The following is a 13,627-nucleotide window of genomic DNA, read 5'->3' on the forward strand; positions in this document are numbered from 1 at the left end:
GGTGGATGTGGAGTACATGATTTAAGACAGAATTTATAGCAAAAGTTTACAGTGTGATGTAACTGAAATCATACATTGAAAAATACCTTGATTGTTTATTAAGGCTCTCATCTGTTAGAATGATCATGTTAGTTTCACTTCTTTCATATTTAAATCACAAAACTTTTTTTATTTTTAAAAAATTACATTCTCAAGTCAACTTTAACAATTGGTGTCAGCCCAGATAATGTATTGGGTATTAGCACCTCTGTGTGCTGCTGTCTGTGCCATAATGTTCAGAATCTTAGATGGATTCATGCAGTTTTTGAGCAAAGTACAATGTAACTTTGCAAGTACAAATTCACCCTACAAACATATATGTGTATGTGTGCACATGGGTGTGTGTAGGGCGGGGGGGAGTTGCGAGTGTCTGTGAGAATATGTGTGTCTGTCTGTGGAAGTATGTGTGCGCACGCGCTCACACATGCACCCTCTCACAAACTTAGACCCCTTTACATTCACACATACACACTCTCTCTCACAGACACTCGCAATGTTATCCCCCCAACTCCCCCCCCCTCCCCACATGCACCAATACACATATAAGTTTGTGGGGTGAATTTGTACTTGCAAAGTTACATTGTACTTTGCTCAAAAACTGCATGAATCCATGTAAGATTATGTTAATTCATTTTTAAAATTAGAATCAGTCTAAACGTTATGGCACAGACAGCAGCGCACAGGTGCTAATACCCAATACGTGATCTGGGTTGACACCAATTGTTAAAGTTCGCTTGAGAACGTAACTTTTTAATAAAAAAGTTTTGCAATTTACATATGAAAGAAATGAAACTAACAAGGTCATTCTAACAGATGAGAGACTTACCAAACAATCAAGGTATTTTTCAATGTATAATTTCAGTCACATCACACTGTAAACTTTTCCTATAAATTCTGTGTCTTACAATCGTGTACTCCATAACTACCTGATGAAGGAGCAGCGCTCTGAAAGCTAGTGCTTCCAATTAAACCTGTTGGACTATTACCTGGTGTTGTGTAATTTTTAACTTTGTACACCCCAGTCCAACACCAGCATCTCCAAATCATAACATTTAAAAGATATCTGGATGGGTATATGAATTGGAAGGGTGTAGAGGGATATGGGTCAAATGCTGCCAAATGGTGCTAGATTAGGTTAGGTTATCTGGTCAGCATGGATGTGTTGAACTGAAGGGTCTGTTTCCATGCTGTACATCACTATGACTCTATGAATCTAAGCATGTGGAGTGTTAAACAAGAAGTAAGCGGACACCCCACGTCATTTAAACTTGATACAAGTGTTTCACTATGATCAGATCAACTTCAGTGGATTAAACAAATTAAACTAGAAACATTTTCCATGACATTGCAAGGTCCTGGAAAAACATTGTTAAAAGTAAATGATCAACCAGTTCATGACAAATGAGGTATGAGGGGAGAGAAATCTGTCCATGACATTCAGAATTGAGAATAATCTCTGCGAAGTAGAAGGAGAAGACAAAACTGAGACTAATGTGTGAGACTACGTAGATTATAGATGTGGACCAAGCAAATTAATTCTCAAATTGTGAAACTGATGATAAAGTATCACATTACTCTTTTGGGATGATGCCACACCAATCTGCCTGCACATGCTGAGAAAAGTATTTCACTCACTCTTGAATAAACTTGAAGAAGAAATAGAACAGATGCTACAATAAGAAATGTTTCATCAGTTACTATGCCAGCAAAGTGGTGTTCAGGTATAGTTACAACACCAAAGCCAAATGTTTGCATAAGAATCAGTATGGATTTAACTCAGTTAAACAATGCAGTAGAATGGGGCAACTTTTTCACACAGAGGGCAGTACGTGTATGGAATGAGCTTCCAGGGGAAGTGGTGGAGGCTGGTATAATTGCAACATTTAAGAGGCATTTGGATGGGTATATGAATAGGAAGGTTTTGGAGGGATATGGGCCGGGTGCTGGCAGGTGGGACTAGATTGGGTTGGGATATCTGGTCGGCATGGATGGGTTGGACCAAAGGGTCTGTTTCCATGCTGTACATCTCCATGACTCTATAACTACCCAATGGCTTTAGTGGATGGAAGTGTAGCAAAACTAGCTAAGAGAACCCTGGATGCTAAAAGAGCATTTTGCCAATTATCTCTAGATGAAGACCCCAAAAGGTTAACTGCATTTACTGCACCTTTCCAGCATTATTTCTTTACAGATTTGTAATCACCAGAAGTTTTTCAAAGAACAATGTTCAACCCATTGGAAGGCACCAATGATGTAATATGTCACATGGATAACATGCTTGCACTGGGATCTACTAAAAAGCAAATTTACACAAGAATTAGCATAGTGATGAAAGTCCTCAGAATGCAAAACTAACTTTGAATTAGAGGTGCAAGTTTGCAAAACCCAGGATAAAATTTCTTTGTTACATGATCCAAACTGGGTAGCCCAATGACACAGTGGTGAGCACTGCTACCTCACAGCACCAGCGACTGGGGTTTGATTCTAGCCTTGGGTGTAGAGCTTGCACACTCCACCTATATCTGTGCGGATTTTGTCACATAAGATGTTCAGGTTAGGGAGAACTGGTCATACTAAACTGTCCATAGTGTCCATGGATGTGCAGTCTGGGTGGTAAATGTGGGGCTGCAGGATTGGGGTCTGAGTCTGGATGGGATACTCTAAGGAGGGGGTGGTACAGACTTGATGCCAAATGGCATTTTTCCACACAATAGGGATTGAATGATTCTGTTGGAATCACAGGTGATCAACTAAAAAAAAGTGTGAGAATTCCTTGTCATGAACAGCCTAAGAGATATGCTGCTTGATATGACTAGGGTAGAATCAGGACCAATCAAGGACAGTAATGGGAAGTTGTCGTGGTGTCTGAAGAGACAGGAGAGGCACTAAATGAACATTTTTTTAATCAGTATTCAGACAGGAAAAAGACAATGTTGTCAAAGTGAATACTGAAATACAGGCTATTAGACTGGACAGGATTGAGGTTCATAGGGAGGATGTGTTAGCAATTCTGGAAGTATGAAAATAGACAAGTCCCCTGCGCCAGATGGGATTTATCTGAGGATTCTCTGGGAAGCTATGGAGGAGCTTGCAGAGCCTTTGGCTTTGATCTTTATATTGTCGTTGTCTATAGGAATAGTGCTAGAAGACTGGAGGATAACAAATGTTGTTCCATTGTTCAGGAAGGGGAGTAAAGAAAACTCTGGTAATTATAGACCAATGAGTCTTACTTCAGTTATGGGTAACCTGTTGGAAAGGATTATAAGAGATAGGATTTATTATAATCTCAAAAGGAAAAATTTGATTAGGGATAGTCAACATGGTTTTGTGAAAAGTAGGTCATGCCTCACAAACCTTACTGAGTTCTTTGAGAAGGTGACAAGACAGGTGGATGAGGGTAAAGTGGTTGATGTGGTGTATGTGGATTTCAGTAAAGCATTTGATAAGGTTCCCCATGGTAGGCTATTGTACAAAATACAGAAGCATGGGATTGAAGGTGATTTAGCAGTTTGGATCAGAAATTGGCTAGATGTAGGAAGATAGAGGATGGTGGTTGATGGGAAATGTTTATACTGGAGTTCAGTTACTAGTGTGTTGCAAGGACCTGTTTTGGGACCACTGCTGTTTGTCATTTTTATAAATGACCTGAATGAGAAATCAGAAGATTGGGTTAGTAAATTTGCAGATGACACTAAAGTTGGTGGAGTTGTAGGCAGTGCCATGTTGCAAATTACAGAGGGACATAGATAAGCTGCAGAGCTGGGCTAAGAGTTGGCAAATGGAGTTTAATGCGGAAAAATGTGAGGTGATTTACTTTGCAAGGAGTAACAGGAATACAGAGTGCTGAGTGAATGTTAAGATTTTTGGTAGTGTGCATGAGTAGATCTCGGTATCCATGTGCATAGTTCCCTCAAAGTTGCCACCCAGGTTGATAGGGTTGTTAAGAAGGCATATGGTGCGTTAGCATTTAGTGGTAAAGGGATTGATTTTCAGAGCCATGAGGTCATGTTGCAGCTGTACAAACCTTTGGTGCAGCTGCACTTGGAGTATTGCACATAGTTCTGGTCGCTGCATTATAGGAGGGATGTGGAAGCATTGGAAAGTTTGCAGAGAAGATTTACCAGGATGGAGGGAAGGTCTTACGAGGAAAGGCTTAGGGACTTGAGGCCGTATTTATTAGAGAGCAGAAGATTAACAGGTGTCTTAATAGAGGCATACAAGATGATCAGAGGATTAGATAGGGTGAACAGTGAAAGCCTTTTTCCTCAGAGGTGATGGCCAGCACAAGGGTACATAGCTTTAAATTGAGGCGAGATATTTATAGGACAGATGCCAGAGGTAGGTGCTTTATACAGAGAGTAGTAAGGGCATGGAATGCCCTGTCTGCAACAGTAATGGACCTGCCAACATTAAGGGCATTTAAATGGTCATTGGATAAATATAGAGTCATGGAGATGTACAGCATGGAAACAGACCCTTCGGTACAATTCATCCATGCCGACCAGATAACCCAACCCAATCTAGTGCCACCTGCCAGCACCCGGCCCATATCCCTCCAAAGCCTTCCTATTCATATACCCATCCAGATGCCTCTTTAATGTTGCAATTGTACCAGTCTCCACTACTTCCTCTGACAGCTCATTCCATAAATATACCACCCTCTGTGCGAAAGAGTTGCCTCGTAGGTCTCTTTTATATCTTTCCCCTTACACCCTAAACCTATGCCCTCTAGTTCTGGACTCCCCGATCCCAGGGAAAAGACTTTTGCAGATGACACTAAGGTTGGTGGAGTTGTAGGCAGTGCCATGTTGTATACCTCTATAAGGTCACCCCTCAGCCTCCGATACTCCAGGGAAACAGCACCAGCCTGTTCAGCCTCTCCCTGTAGATCACATTCTCTAACCTCAGTCTCTCGGAAGACTTCGCGACGGCTGGTGGGTAAGTTTGGTCGTTTATTTAATAGTTAAAAATTTAAAGTTTTCTTTCAAAAAAAGCGGTAGCAGACCCGGAAGGCGCGCTAGGTTACTTGGGTAAGGTTTTTTTTTCTCCCCTTATTTAAACGCGTAGGCGAGTCACCCGAGGCACTACACGAGTAGTGCCTCCCACCCTTCCACCTCCTCTAACCTAATAATAAGACCAATTGTGACTAGCGGGTAAGTGCTGCATTTTCCTTGTTTGTTTCTTTAGATTTAGTTGGTTTTGTTGTTGTATTTTTTTAAGGAAAGCTTACTTTTAGAGGGATGGCAGTGCAGAGAGGGCAATGTTCCTCTTGCAACATGTATGAGGTGAGGGAAGCCATTAGCGTCCCTGCTGAGTACACTTGCAAGAAGTGCACCCATCTCCAGCTCCTCCAAACCCGTGTTAGGGAACTGGAGCTGGAGTTGGATGAACTGCGGATCATTCGGGAGGCAGAGGAGGTCATAGATCGGAGCTTTAGGCAAGTAGTTACTCCGAAAGTTCAAGATAGATGGGTGACAGTGAGGGGGAGTGGGAGGAGGAAGCCAGTGCAGGGACCCCCTGCGGTCATTCCCCTCAAGAACAAGTATACCGTTTTGGATACTTGTGGGGGGGATGACTTACCAGGGGCAAGCAACGAGGTTCAGGCCTCTGGCACGGAGCCTGGCCCCGTTGCTCAGAAGGGTAGGGTGGAGAAAGGTAGAGCAATAGTTCTTGGGGACTCGATAGTGAGGGGTACAGACAGACGGTTTTGTGGGGGCGACAGGGACTCACGTTTGGTATGTTGCCTCCCAGGTGCAAGGGTACGTGATGTCGCTGATCGTGTTTTCCGGGTCCTTAAGGGGGAGGGGGAGCAGCCCCAGATCGTGGTCCACGTTGGCACCAACGATATAGGTAGGAAGAAGGGTGAGGATGTCAGACAGGCTTTCAGGGAGCTAGGTTGGAAGCTCAGAGTTAGAACAAACAGAGTTGTAGTCTCTGGTTTGTTACCCGTGCCACGTGATAGAGAGTCGAGGAATAGGGAGAGAGAGCAGTTAAATGCGTGGCTACAGGGATGGTGCAGGAGGGAGGGATTCCGGTTTCTGGACAACTGGGGTCCTTTCTGGGGAAGGTGGGACCTCTATAAAAAGGATGGGCTACACCTGAACCTGAGGGGCACCAGTATCCTTGGGGGGAGGTTTGCTAGTGCTCTTTGGGAGGGTTTAAACTAACTCCGCGGGGGCATGGGAACCAGGACTGTAGCTTTAGGGTACAGGACCTTGAGTGTAGGGAGGTTAGGAATAATGCAGCGATCTCTAAGGAGGGTGCCTGTAACCAGAAGGGTGGATTGAAGTGTGTATACTTCAATGCCAGAAGTATAAGGAATAAGGTAGGTGAACTTGCAGCGTGGGTTGGTACCTGGGACTTCGATGTTGTGGCCATTACAGAGACGTGGGTAGAACAGGGACAAGAATGGCTGTTGCACGTTCCAGGGTTCAAATGTTTTAGTAGGATCAGACATGGGGGTAAAAAAGGGGGAGGCGTGGCATTACTTGTCAAAGATAGTATCACAGCAGTGGAATGGACGATGGAAGAGGACTTGCCATCTGAGGTAGTTTGGGCTGAGGTTAGAAATAGGAAAGGTGAGGTCACCCTGTTAGGTGTTTTCTACAGGCCTCCTAATAGTCCTAGAGAAGTAGAGGATAATATTGCGAGGATGATTCAGGAAAAGAGTGAAGGTAGCAGGGTGGTTGTTATGGGGGACTTTAACTTCCCAGATATTGACTGGGAGAGCTATAGCTCGAGTTCATTAGATGGGTCGGTGTTTGTACAATGTGTGCAGGAGGGTTTCCTGACACAATATGTCGACAGGCCAACAAGAGGGGGGGCTATATTGGATTTGGTTCTAGGTAATGAACCAGGCCAGGTGTTAGACTTGGAGGTAGGTGAGCACTTCAGGGACAGTGACCACAACTCGGTGACTTTTACTCTAGTGATGGAGAGGGATAATCGTGCGCCGCAGGGCAAGAGCTATAGCTGGGGGCAGGGAAATTATGATGCAGTGAGGCATGACTTAGGATGTGTGGATTGGAAAAACAGGCTTCAAGAGAAGAACACTAATGAGATGTGGGGATTGTTCAAGGAGCAGCTACTGCGTGTCCTCGATAGGTATGTACCAGTCAGGCATGGTGTAAAGGGCCTTGTGAGGCAGCCGTGGTTTAGTAAGGAATTGGAGTCCCTTGTGAAAGGGAAGAAGGCGGCATATGTAAAGATGAGGCGTGAAGGTTCAGTAGGGGCGATTGAGAGTTATAAGGTAGCCAGGAAGGAGCTAAAGAGGGAGCTAAGAGAAGCGAGAAGGGGACATGAAAAGTCTTTAGCTGGTAGGATTAGGGAAAACCCAAAGGCTTTCTATAGGTATGTCAAGAATAAAAGGATGACTAGGGTAGGTATCGGTCCAGTCAAGGATAGTAGTGGGAAGTTGTGTGTGGAGGCGGAGGAGATTGGAGAGACATTAAATCAGTACTTTTCATCAGTATTCACTCAGGAACAGGACACTGTTGCTGATGTGAATATGGAATCACAAATAATTAGAATGGATGCCCTGGAAATATGCAGGGAAGAGGTTTTGGGAATATTGGAAAGGATGAATATAGATAAGTCTCCTGGGCCTGATGGCATTTACCCCAGGATCCTATGGGAAGCTAGGGAGGAGATAGCAGAGCCATTGGCCTGGATTTTTATGTCGTCATTGTCAACGGGAATAGTACCAGAGGACTGGAGGATAGCGAATGTGGTCCCATTGTTCAAGAAAGGGAGTAGGGATAGCCCTAGTAACTATAGGCCAGTGAGTCTGACTTCAGTGGTGGGCAAAGTCTTAGAGAGAATGGTAAGGGATAAGATTTATGAACATCTGGGTAGGAATAACGTGATCAGGGATAGCCAGCATGGTTTTGTGAAGGGCAGGTCGTGCCTCACAAACCTTATTGAGTTCTTTGAGAAGGTGACTAAGGAAGTGGACGAGGGTAAAGCAGTAGATGTTGTGTATATGGATTTTAGTAAGGCGTTCGATAAGGTTCCCCATGGTAGGCTAATGCTAAAACTTCGGAGGTATGGCATTGAGGATACATTAGAGGTTTGGATTAGGAATTGGCTGGCTGGAAGGAGACAGAGGGTAGTAGTTGATGGATTATGTTCATCTTGGAGCGCAGTTACTAGCGGTGTACCACAAGGATCTGTTTTGGGACCATTGCTTTTTGTTATCTTTATAAATGATCTAGAGGAAGGGCTTGAAAGCTGGGTAAGCAAGTTTGCGGATGACACAAAAGTCGGTGGAGTTGTGGATAGTGAGGAAGGAAGTGGTAGGTTACAGCGGGATATAGATAAGTTGCAGAGCTGGGCGGAAATGTGGCAAATGGAATTCAATGTAGCTAAGTGCGAAGTCGTTCACTTTGGTAGGAATAACAAGATGATGGATTACTGGGCTAATGGTAGGCTGCTTGGTAGTGTGGATGAGCAGAGGGATCTTGGTGTCCATGTACACAGATCTCTGAAAGTTGCCACCCAGGTAAATAGTGCTGTGAGGAAGGCATATGGTGTACTGGGCTTTATTGGCAGAGGAATTGAGTTCCGGAGTCCTGAGGTCATGTTGCAGTTGTATAAGACTCTGGTGAGGCCTCATCTGGAGTATTGTGTGCAGTTTTGGTCGCCATACTATAGGAAGGACGTGGAAGCTTTAGAACGAGTGCAGAGGAGGTTTACCAGGATGTTGCCTGGAATGGTAGGAAAATCTTATGAGGAAAGGCTGAGGCACTTGGGGCTGTTCTCATTGGAGAAGAGAAGGTTTAGGGGAGATCTGATAGAAGTGTATAAGATGATTAGGGGTTTAGATAGGGTAGATACTAAGAACCTTTTACCGCTAATGGAGTCAGGTGTTACTAGGGGACATAGCTTTAAATTAAGGGGTGGTAGGTATAGGACAGATGTTAGGGGTAGATTCTTCACACAGCGGGTTGTGAGTTCATGGAATGCCCTGCCCGTATCAGTGGTGAACTCTCCTTCTTTATGGTCATTTAAGCGGGCATTGGATAGGCATTTGGAAGTTATTGGGCTAGTATAGGTTAGGTAGGATTCGGTCGGCGCAACATCGAGGGCCGAAGGGCCTGTACTGCGCTGTATCCTTCTATGTTCTATGTTCTATGTTCTATGTTAACCCTGGCAACATTCTTGCATCTTTTCTGAACCTTTTCAAGTTTCACAACATCTTTCCGATAGGAAGAAGACCAGAATTGCTCGTAATATTCTAACAGTGGCCTAACCAATGTCCTGTACAGCCGCAACGTGACCTCTCAACTCCTGTACTCAATACTCTGACCAATAAAGGAAAGCATACCAAACACCTTCTTCACTATACTATCTATATAGACTCCACTTTCAAGGAGGTATGAACCTGTCCTCCAAGGTCTCTTTGTTCAGCAACACTCCCTGGGACCTTAACATTAAGTGTATAAGTCCTGCTAAGATTTGCTTTCCCAAAATGCAGCACCTCGCATTTATCTGAATTAAACTCCATCTGCCACTTCTCAGCCTTTTGGCCCATCTGGTCAAGATCCTGTTGTAATCTGAGGTAACCCTCTTTGCTGTCCACTACACCTTCAATTTTGGTGTCATCTGCAAACTTACTAACTGTACCTCTTGTGCTCACATCCAAATCATTTATGCAAATGACAAAAAGTAGAGGACACAGCACCGATCCTTGTGGCACTCCACTGGTCACAGCATCCAGTCTGAAAAACAACCTTCCAGCACCACCCTCTGTCTTCTACCTTTGAGCCAGTTCTGTATCCAAATGGCTAGTTCTCCCTGTAGTCCGTGAGATCTAACCTTGCTAATCAGTTTCCCATGGGGAACCTTGTCGAACGCCTTAGTGAAGTCCATATAGATCACATCTATTGCTCAGCCCTCATTAATCCTCTTTGTTACTTCATCAAAAAACTCAATCAAGTTTGGGAGACATGATTTCCCACGCACTATCCCTAATCATTCCTTGCCTTTCCAAATACATGTACATCCTGTCCCTCAGGATTCCCTCCAACAACTTGCCCACCACCGATGTCAGGCTCACTAGTCTATAGTTCCTTGGCTTGTCCTTACCACCCTTCTTAAGCAGTGGCACCACGTTAGCCAACCTCCAGTCTTCCAGCACCTCACCTGTGATTATCAATGATACAAATATCTCAGCAAGAGGCCCAGCAGTCACTTCTCTAGCTTCCCACAGAGTTCAAGGGTACACCTGATCAGGTCCTGGGGATTTATTCACCTTTAGCCATTTCAAGACATCCAGCACTTCCTCCTCTGTAATATGGACAATTTGGAAGATGTCACCTTCTATTTTTTTTAGATTAGATTACTTACAGTGTGGAAACAGGCCCTTCGGCCCAACAAGTCCACACCGACCCGCCGTAGCGCAACCCACCCATACCCCTACATTTACCACTTACCTAACACTACGGGCAATTTAGCATGGCCAATTCACCTGACCCGCACATCTTTGGACTGTGGGAGGAAACCGGAGCACCCGGAGGAAACCCACACAGACACAGGGAGAACGTGCAAACTCCACACAGTCAGTCGCCTGAGTCAGGAAGTGAACCCGGGTCTCAGGCACTGTGAGGCAGCTGTGCTAACCACTGTGCCACCATGCCGCCCATTTCCGTACAGTCTATATCTTCCATATCCTTTTCCACAGTAAATACTGATGCAAAATACTCATTTAGTATCTCCCTCATTTTCTGTGGCTCCATACAAAGGCCGCCTTGCTGAGGACTGCAGATGCTGGATATTAGAGTCAAGAGTGTGGTGCTGGAAAAGCACAGCAGGTCAGGCAGCATCCGAGGAGCAGGAGAATCAACATTTCGGGCAAAAGACCTCAATCCGGATGAAAGGCTGTTGCCCAAAATGTCAATTCTCCTGATCCTTGGATGCTGCCACTTTTCCCATTTTGGTCCACTATTGAAAATACAGAATAATAAAAACATATGGCCTTTATAGTGGGTATCCCAAAGTTTGACCAGTGAAAGTGTGCTAGTGGTGGAGATCCTTTCAGCCGATGTGATTCCATGATTACAAAATTTGCTATTCATCCATTCTCTGGTTCATTCTCACAGCAATGCCTTGACCAAACAGAGTCAACCTATCTGTTTAAAATTTAAACAAAGCTCAGCAGTCTACTATCAGCCATCCTTAACTGTTGCATTCTCCATAGCAACATGTCTACTTATCAGAATCCAATTGCCAAACAATCAATGCCGTCCTCTCATTCCGTATGAATGTTCGCTTCCCTTTATTTGTGTATTTTTTGCAAATTATCCAGATTTGCAAAAGACAAAAACTTTCAATAAAATTAGACTTTTTTTCAGCAATAATAAATGATTTCTGAAGAAAAATGAAGGTTTATATTTTGAGTTACCAACCCTTACCATTACAGAGTATATCATCGCCACTGGAGTTACTAATACACAGCACAAAAAGAACGATGAGGGCAGAAAGGTTGTTTACATGGACTTTAATAAAGCCTTTGACAACATTCTGCATGGTAGACTAATTCAGAAAGTTAGATCACATGGGATTCAGGGTGAGCTTGCCAATTGTATACGAAATTGGCTTAACAATATAGAGGACGATGGTGGAGGGTTGGTCTGTGGATTGGAGGCCTTTTTGAACGGCAGCAGTCTAGTTCTATTAAGTAGACTCATAACATAATTAAAGAGGGAATTCCAGGAGTTTGACCCAGCAGCTTTGAAGGAACAGCAACATATTTCCAAATTAGGATGGTGAGTTGCTTGGAGGGGAATTTGCATATGATGGTGTTCCTGTGTATCTGATGCTTTTGTCCTTCTAGATGGAAATGGTCAATGGTTTGGAAGCTGCTGTCTAAGGAACATTGGTGAATTTCCGCAGTGCATTCCTTGATTATTTGGCTGACCAAGGATTCTCATGCAACTCCACTTTAAAAGCTGAAATGGTTAGGAAGCTGATTTAATATTCAATTAAGAATCGTGCAGTGTACAAAATGTGATGATCTTGAAAGAAATGTTCCAGTTTGATTCTTAAATTATAGTAAGATAACTTCATCTCGGATTGTATTAATGATCTAAGTGCCCATAGGCAAGGTTTAACCAGTAATTGTGTAAATGTGTGGACATCCAGTTAGATAAGGATGGGATTTAACTGCGATGTTTTCATTCCCTGTCAGGGAAATTATAATCCCTTCTTCCCAAGTGGTGCAAGCTAATTTTGAATTAAAATACTTACCAATGCATTGGCAGTAGTTCTGCTCATTGCCATTTCAACTGCATGCATTTCACAGTCAATTCCAATACTGGAAGGCAGAGCCCCTTCATTAATAATGTCATAAAAAACTGTGGTTCGTTGATGCAGTGAGTGAGGACTCAAAAGCATCTTAATCAAAAGCTGAGATGTTGCACATATTACCCACACAGCTACTTGATGATACTAGGCATAGTACAGTGAAAAATAGGTATTTTTTTTCATCTATATACACTTGCTGCTGGCTTTCCATGATGCTACCTCTGCCAAAATATGTTCAACCAAAGTTGATGATACTATTAGAGACATCACCTTTCAGATGAGATATTAATCTGAAGTGGTGTTCGTATTATACATCAGTAAATATCATAAAAACAAACTGGATTATCAGTGTCACGTCATTTTTTTGTGGGTGCACTAATGACTAGCTACATTTCTTAAATTACAGCAGTGACCTCATTTCAGAAAGTACTTCATCGGCTATAGAGTGCTTTGAAACATCTGGTAATCTGAGAAAGCTCCATCTAGGCAAGTCTTTCTGTTGTAGCAATTTGAACAAGCATCAGTGCACTTCTGCGGCCTTCTGGAAGGGAAAGACTGAAAAATTAGGGACCACAATTCGCAAGAGCTTGAAGGCAACTGTTAACAGACTGTCAGAGTGGGGACTTTGACAACATTCATAATCACCAGATGGTGTGTGACAGGAAGAACCATTATTCCCTGCACATAAATCCCTACAGTGTGGACGTACGCCATTTTGCCCAACAGGTCCACACCAACCTTCACCTTGGGTTGTATTAACTATCTAAGTGCCCATAGTCAAGGTTCAACCAGTAACCATGTAAATGTGTGGACATCGGTTAGATAAGGATGGGATTTAACTGCAACACACCCAGACCCATTCCCCTACCCTATTACTCTGTTTTACCCCAGACTAATTCACCCAACCTGCACATACAGTCATAGAGATGTACAAGATGGAAATAGATCCTTTGATCTGACTTGTCTATGTCGATCAGATATCCTAAATTAATCTAGTGCCACCTGCCTGCACTTGGCCCATACCCTTTCAAACCCTTCCTATTCAAATACTCATTCAGATGCCTTTTAAATGTTGTAATTTTACCAACCTCCACCACTTCCTCTGGCAGCTCATTCCATACATGCACCACCCTTTGCATGAAAAGTTGTCCCTTTTAGATTTTTCCCCTCTCACTCTAAACCTACACCCTCTAGTTCTGGACTCCCCCCACCCCAGGGAAATAGCCTTGACTATTTATCCTATCCATGATTTTAGAAACATCATTGGATTGTGGGAGGAAACCAA

The sequence above is a fragment of the Hemiscyllium ocellatum genome, chromosome 25 (assembly GCF_020745735.1).
Source record: "Hemiscyllium ocellatum isolate sHemOce1 chromosome 25, sHemOce1.pat.X.cur, whole genome shotgun sequence".
NCBI lineage: Eukaryota > Metazoa > Chordata > Chondrichthyes > Orectolobiformes > Hemiscylliidae > Hemiscyllium > Hemiscyllium ocellatum.